Genomic DNA, 8057 nt, shown 5'->3' with positions numbered 1-8057 from the left:
CCTGCAGCGCGATTGTGAGATGTGTCTAAACACGAGGTTTAATATAGCAAGATTGTTCTGACAAACACATGGAGTATCAGATTGGAGGCAGCATTTCCTCTTTCCACAGCCACAGCTTTTAGATGCTAACTTAGACTTTTAGTGTTTCATCATTCTGTTTGCTGCCATTTCATTCCAGATTTTTCCTTCTCTGTCAGTCATTGGGAGAGAAATGATACCCCTGCTATGAGAGCCAAACTCTGTTGTGTGGAGTGAGCCTTGGGAAATGCCACTGGGGCCACTTCCTGGGCAGAGAATGCCCAGCATAGAAAAACCAGCTGGCAGCACATGATGGCCCTGGAGCAGATACTTGCTGGTGGGTGGGTATGACAGTGGGTGGTCTAGGCAAAGGGAAGGAAGATAGGTGCAGGATGTGGGGAAATAGGTGTGGGACTATCTGTTCCTTTGGAGTTACACATTCAAGTCAAAAATCATTGTCATTTCAGTGAAGTCTCTTTGGCTGAGCGGCCAACTGTTCTGAGAGACAAGTAAACAGTACCCAAAGCAGGGGCAATCAATACAAGGGTTGCTTCTGAATGGAGATGACAAGAGCAGCAAGTGTTCTGAGATATAAATCCATTCCCATGGGGGATGTAAATCTTGCAAAGAGCGGGACACTGAGACCTGGTGGTGCAGGTGCTAATGGCTCACCATGTGCTTTCCCTAGATAAGTGACAGGTGGACCTTTTGTCTCATCCAGTAGGCTGAGAGGAAATTGAGCTGCCAAGCCATATGAAGCTCCCGGTAGAGATTTGGAGGAAGATGAATGGTACTTAAGTAACAAGATGACCGTGAAATCAAACCATTAAAAAACAATTTCAAGACCAGTCAACTTCCCTCACCTTCTTTTTGCTGTGATAAAGCCCCTAGAAGTCGTTGGATGGTTCCTTTGATCTTGCTCAAGTTGATGTGTTGACTTTCTCAACACTTTCCATCCAGGCATAGAGGTGCTCCTTGCGTTGGGGAAATGCTGCCTCTGGGAGAGGATGGGGAAAGGAGGGGCTCCACCCCCTTCTCCCCATTTTCCAGTCTTGGAGACAAAGCTGAGATTGCTGGTGCTGAAGTCACCCAGGTTGCCTACAGGCCTACATAGGAGAGAGAGTTCTCACCAGGCTTACTTTTTTTACTTTTTAAAAAAGTTCTTTCATTCAATCCGAGTTCTCTGTCACTTTCTACCACTGAAGTTGAAGTCAGAATTGAGGTCCAGAATGGACTTGTGTAGGTTTTTGGCCCATGGGAGAGGGTGTCTTTAAATCTAGTGGTGGTGGTGATGGTGGTGGGTGTCACCCAGGATGACACAAATTTCTCCTTCTGCCCCAAAGGCCCTCCTTTCCATTTTTTAGTTTTTTTTTTTTTTTGTGAGGAAGATTAGCCCTGAGCTGACATCCCTGACAATCCTCCTCTTTTTGCTGAGGAAGACTGGTCCTGGCCTAACATCTGTGCTCATCTTCCTCCACTTTATATGGGACGCCGCCACAGCATGGCCTGACAAGCGGTGCATTGGTGTGCGCCTGGAATCCAAACCCCAGGCCGCCAGCAGCGGAGAGCATGCACTTAAGCGCTACGCCACAAGGGCCGACCCCTCCATTTTTTAGTTTTTAATTTAAAAATTAATTATACAAATTATAGAAAAATGCGTTCTCCTTGTGAAAAATTAAATCAAAACACTTTGGATAAGATTAAAGGCCACTTTGGCCAACAGCACCCCCCTCTCCCCAAAGAGGAAGCAGCTATTGCAGGAAGATGTGTATCCCTCTAGTCTTTTTTCTCCTTATTTACAGGCATGTTATGTATCTATGTCCCTATACAAAATATAAAGAATGTCTGTTTAAATTTATTAAAGCCATCCTACTTCATATACTATTCTACAACTTCTTTTTCCATTTGATGGAGTCCTTCAGGTTGGTAGGACTGAATTCAGAGCCACTGCTCTTGTCACACAGCTCTGGGGGGTGGGGGAGTGGGCAAGAGGGAGGCTGAAACTCAGCCCATCCCTGCTAGCTTAGCCCAAAGGAAAGACTGCCTTTCTCTCACTGGTTTACCCAGAGAGGACCATCTTTTCCTAATGCATACAAAGATATGGTATGTAATGTGGTGGCTCTGGATGGATCCTCCATGCTCTATTTAATGGCTTTGTAGTATTCCATAATGTGGATTTATTGCATTAATGTATCCCTCTCAATGGTTGGGCATTTAAGTTGTTTCTAGTTTCTCAAGATCGTAGGCAATGCTGCCACAAATAGTCTTGTACATGTCTCTGTGTGCACAAGTGCAGGTGCTTCTCTAGGGAAGTAGTGGGATTGCTGAGTCATAGGGATGTGCATTTTAAATTCTACTAGACAATGCTAAATTTTCCTCTGAAGGCCCTACCAATATGCTGTCCCACCAGCAGTGTATATGAGTGCCTGTTTCCACCACCTTCGCCAACACGTGATACTGCCAGACTTAGATATTTCCTAATTGCCTTCTCCTTCTTTACGTGCATCTGGTCAACCCTAGTGCTCTGGGGTTATTCCTAACCTACAGATTTATTTTGCTCCTGATTTCTTTGTCAACTTGATCTCAACCTTGGCTCTCTGACCACATGAGCTTCCTGCTCCTTGGTCCGTCTACTCTGACAAGGAGCATCTACTCTCATTCTGGCCTGAATTCCAGGTGGCAAGTGGCTAGGAGAATAGCTCAGCCTCAACCTAGCTGTGTGACCATGGACCAGTCACTTGTCTGGGCCTCAGTTTCCCTACCTCATCATAAAGGAACTGGGTTGCAGGAACTCCAGGATCCTAGCTCTCAAGTTCTGGCCTGAGTAGGACTAAAAAATTCTCACTTTAAAAAGGCGCTCTTGTCCCCATCAGCGCTAACCACTGTTTGGTCTGGTTGAAATGCTTTACTGCGAGTACACACAGTCAGACATGAGTCATTTGAAGAGGTAATGAGTAGGTATGGATTTTATTGCTCCAATAAATTATATCACCATTCATTCCTGTGTTTTCATGGGTGGGGATGGGTGACGGAGGAAGGACTTTTTGGGCTGCCCAAGCTCTCAGTCAGGTAGTGAAATATTTCTCAAATAAATCAGGCCACTTCCACCTCTGCAGCCACTTTCTTCTTGCTTTTCAGGCCACATCTTCCCCATTCGCTCAGGAAATATTTATTGAGCACCTACAACATCCCCTCCTCCACGGTCACTTTTGGAAGAGGTGAGAGTGGAAAATGTAGGGTGGTGGAAAAGTGCTTTATGAGCTGCCTACTCTCATGGCTTAGTTCAGTGTTATTTAATAGAACTGTCTAAGATGATAGAAATATTTTGTAAAATCTGTGCTGTCCACTCTGGACAACCTCCAAGTGCCTTGGACCACTTGCTATAGAAGGTGTGGTTGGGATCGCTGTGCTAATGTATAATGAATGTAAGGAAACAATACAGTGCTGGGAGCTTTGCAGCAGACGCTCCAGAACTCGGTCCTCTCAATCCTCTCTTTGAAGCCTCAGTCTCTTAATCTGTAGAGAATTGTTTTGAGGATCAAAAGACATAGTGTGTAGGCCTTGGCACGGGGCCTGGCCCACCGTAGATGCCCAGCTGGGGTATTCCCTTCCCCTCTGTTGTGTCGTCTGGATTCTCAAGACTCATGCACGCTTTGGACAAGTAAAAGCTTTCACCTTGAGGAGATGAGACTCAGAGAGTGGAGCCTGTGCTTCTGGGAGGGGCAGGCTGAAGAGGCCACCTCCTCCTTCAAAGGCTTCCAGAGCTTTAGACTCTGATTCACCCAGGTGGGTTGCACAACTTTATGGATGCCTCAAATCATATCACTCTGACCGTGGGGATTTTCAGGGGTGGGAGTTTGCCTGCCCCACTACTGCCTACCTAGACAGGTACTGGAACATACAGGTGCTCAGTAAATAATGGTGAGTGGCACAATCACCCACGGTCATCATAGTTGAGCAGAAGCTAGGAGCTGTGAATTTTAGACACCCACCCCCTCGGCTCTGTCTCTCCAGGAAAATACAAGGACTTCGGAGTAGCAAGCTAGGGTTCGACTCTCGGCTTTGCTGTTGCCTGGCTCTGTGATCTTCGTAAGTGCTGCCTCTGGTTGGTGTCTTAGTGTCCCCACCTGTCCCATGGTGTCCTCGAATTCTGTGACCTGAATATATACGGGTTGCTTTTGCTGGGCAGGTCCTGAGGCTGGCATAGGTGTTAAATCCACATTTCCCCTCAGGTTGGGGTTTATCCAGGCTGGCCGCTCATCCTCCCACCCCTCCCATCACCCCTGCCCCTCTCCACACAGCGGGAGCTTGCAGTTGGCTTCCTGTGACTCCAACAACAGGCAGGCGGGTGTTCTCCTTCCCTTCCCTGACCTCACCCAGCAAGCACTCCAGAGGCGGTCAAAGCAAACAGGACTTGCGCGAGACCTGGCCAGGAAATCGAGAACAAAGGAGGGCTTCTTTTATCAGCTGTTTCCTTTTGTCAGAAGATAAATAGTGAGAGTAATAACCTTAAAAAAAAAAACAACTAAACAGAAGAGAAATAAAATAAGTTATATAATACTTTCACGAAATTGAGGCATTCAGTCATTTATTTTTCAATCAACAAGCAAGTGATTACTATGTGCCGGGTATGTTGAGCTGTGGCTGTTTAATGGTGAATGAGACATGGAGTTTGACCTGGAAGAGTCCACAGTTTAGTGGAGGAGATCAGACATAAGAACCAGGACAGATTACAGTACAGTATGTTTAGGGGTCTCTAATCATACTGTACAGGAAAGGGTAGAAGTTAGCAAGGGAGAAGGGGTGGGGGCAGTAGAGGAAGAATGACGGTGGGGAGCGGTTGGGTTTTGCAGGTGGAGGGAGCAGCACACAGTTGAAGATGAGGGCCTTGGGGAGGTTCAACCATTTAAAGTTGCCAATAACTGACCATTTTTGATTAAGAAAAATAGTAATTTCATATAGTTCAGGCAAGAACTTAAAATGTCACTAAACAGTCAGGGACAAGATCACGTGGGCTGTGTAAAGAGACTGAGTTTTCTCCTGAGGGCATGGAGTAATGAAGTTTTCCTTTTCTTTTCCTAAAATAAAATTAATTTTGGGTGTGGCTATATAACTAACATAAGTTATTATTTTAAAAATTCATATTATAACAAGAGTGTAAAGGAAAAGGATAATAATTACCTTTGATCTCACCACCCAGATGCCCATAGTCCATTTGGACTGACGTGTCAGTCGTAACAGTTTGGCATGCTCTTTCCAGACTTTTTTCTCGAGTCGCGTATATGAAGAGGAGTAGGGCACGAAGCTGCTGTTTCAAAGCTGCCGGTGGCCTCTGTGTCTAATGGAGGAGGCTGCAGGTTACCATGGAAAAATTTTGTTTTTGTTTTGTGAGCAATCAGAGTGGGAGAAAAGCATAGCAGGACTTTTTTGGGTTTAGTTGCTGCATCTCCCCGTACACGCCTCATGTGAGGTTGCCAGGGACAAGGTGGGCACATTTGTGCAAGGGTCACGGAGCCCCCTGGGAGGCAGGGCATTGAGATCTAACACCTTCACCAAAAACTAAAACAAAACCAAACCCCAAACTTTGGAAATTTGAAAAATAGAGAAAAATTAAAAAAAGAAAATGATTACCTATAACCCCACCATGCAGAATCCCGTTATTGACATTTTTGGTATGTTTGCTCCCAGTCCTTTTTCTCTCTGTATTGTGTTCACATGTAGAGTGATGAACTGAATGGGATTAATGTTTAGCAAATATTCACTCTGCTGCCCCTGCCTCTTTGGTATTTACGTACGTGTGTGTGTGTACATATATAAACACACACACACACACACACACACACACACACATATGCACCTGTATATACACATAGAAAACAAGTAGTAATGTTTTGTGTCCCTCTCCCTTTTGCCATTTTATTTTAGAATTCCAGCTTCGAAATTCCTGAAGGGATCTTGTTATCTTGAAGCAATCCTTCACAACTCTTTGATGATATGCCTTTAACTCCAAGAACGTCTTGCATTCCCTAAAATTGGTGGGTTGAAGCCACTTTTGGCATCTTTTCAGAATTGGACCCTCTTTCTTGTTATAGTATTATTTTTCTTACCTATTTTACCAAGGATAGGCATCACTGGCATTTGTCAAGCAGCAAGTCAAGTCCTGTGGCTCTTAAATACGGGAAGTGGGCCACAGACAGCTCTTCTCTGCCTCTGCTTTGTGGCTGGCTTCCACGGAATGTGGATGGATGGCAAGGATGTCCACACTGTGCCCAGACCTGCTGCCCAGGAGAGTGAAGTCCTGAAACTGATCAAGTGGATGCTTGTTCATTAGACAGCCCTGACATCCCTCTTGGTCCAGGCCCTCCACTGCCTCCCTCTTCTGAGCCCCCTCCTCAGTATTCCAGCCTGACTGCCTCTCCATGATGGGGGTAAGCCTCTACCATCAGGCCTGGCCCTCCCACACCAGGCAAATTGTGAGTGGGGCTCAGGGTTGGCCATGGAGGGGCAAAAAATATGGAGACTTGTGACACTTCACTGATGCACTGAGCACTTAATCCATTTTATCTTTGCTTCTACGTTTTTCTTGGGGATAGACTTCATCTACTGGAGACTATTCTAGTGCAAGATAGAGATGCCTCAAATCCTTGCCTTCTTTTTATCTCCTTCAGTCTTCTGACTTTTTCTAAGTGCCTTTTTCTTGCAATTTCAGAGAGGAATTCTTTCTAAGCCTACTCTTTTTACATACGCTCATCCACCAGCATCCCTTTCTCTGCATGCCCCAGGACTTCAGGCAGGGGTTTCATCTGCAGGTTAAGGGCTCACCTGCCCAGCCACTAGAGTTCTTCTAGTGGGTTTCCGTGCAGTCCCCTCAGGTGCTGTGTGTTCCTTTTTCGTTGTCTTGCCACTAAACCTCTTCCTCTGTATCTTCTCATATTTCTTTTATTAACTGGAAGAAATTAGAGATTCCCTCTGGTCTAATAATCAGAACTTGAGCCTTGATAATGAAACCTTCTTTGTTTATTGTTCTTTTCTCTACTACTTTCCATAATGAACTGTCAAGGCTCATGATCAAAAACCTTTTTAGGGGCCGGCCCAGTGGCGCAAGTGGTTAAGTGCACGCACTCCACTGCAGTGGCCCGGGGTTCACGGGTTCGGATCCTGGGCACGCACTGATGCACCACTTGGCAAGCCATGCTGTGGTGGCATCCCATATAAAGTGGAGGCAGATGGGCATGGATGTTAGCTCAGGGCCAGTCTTCCTCAGCAAAAAAAGAGGAGGATTGGCAGATGTTAGCACAGGGCTGATCTTCCTCACAAAATAAATAAATAAAAAACCTTTTTACTCCTCATCTAACAACTACTCAAAATAGTAATAAAACAACAACAATAATGGCTTACATTTATTGAGTGCTTACATGCACCAGGCACTGTTTCACATGCTTTACACGATCCTAATAACAATCCCCACTCTACAGATGAGAAAAGTTAGGCACAGAAAATTTAAATAACTTGCTGAAGCATTAGAACCAATGTATGAACCCAGTTAGTATCCCAGATTAAGAGCCATCGAAATACACTGTATTTAGAAATACCAGCATATCCTGTTGGCCCACTTCCCAACGTCTGCTTAAGTGATTTCGGCCATTCAGAGACTGATAGTGAAACACTGTTTGTCTTGAGGACATGAATGATCTCATATGTCCTCTTGAAGTCTCTGCATCAAGACCCTTTTTTGGTTGTTACTGTCTACATTGGCTGCAGCTGCTCTTGTAGGGTCTCAGGGACGTGCTTTATCAGGATTCAGATGTCCCTTCTCCACGCCTGAGCAGCACTCCCCGACTGCAGCCCCTCCCATTGTGTTCCTGACGCCTTGGCCCAGCCTGTGGGTGATTCTATGACATGCTCAGGGCCTGAGCTGGAGGCAGGAATCTGCATGCATCAGCCAAGGCCTGGCTTCTGCTGCAAAAGAGCATCTGTAAGGCAGGCATAGCCATCAACCTCCAGTTACCCGGGGCAGCTATGACAGTCTATAGTCCTGG

This window comes from Diceros bicornis, chromosome 2 (assembly GCF_020826845.1).
Source record: "Diceros bicornis minor isolate mBicDic1 chromosome 2, mDicBic1.mat.cur, whole genome shotgun sequence".
Lineage (NCBI taxonomy): Eukaryota > Metazoa > Chordata > Mammalia > Perissodactyla > Rhinocerotidae > Diceros > Diceros bicornis.
The sequence above is the reverse complement of the archived record's forward strand: the minus strand, read 5'-3'. Positions refer to the sequence as shown.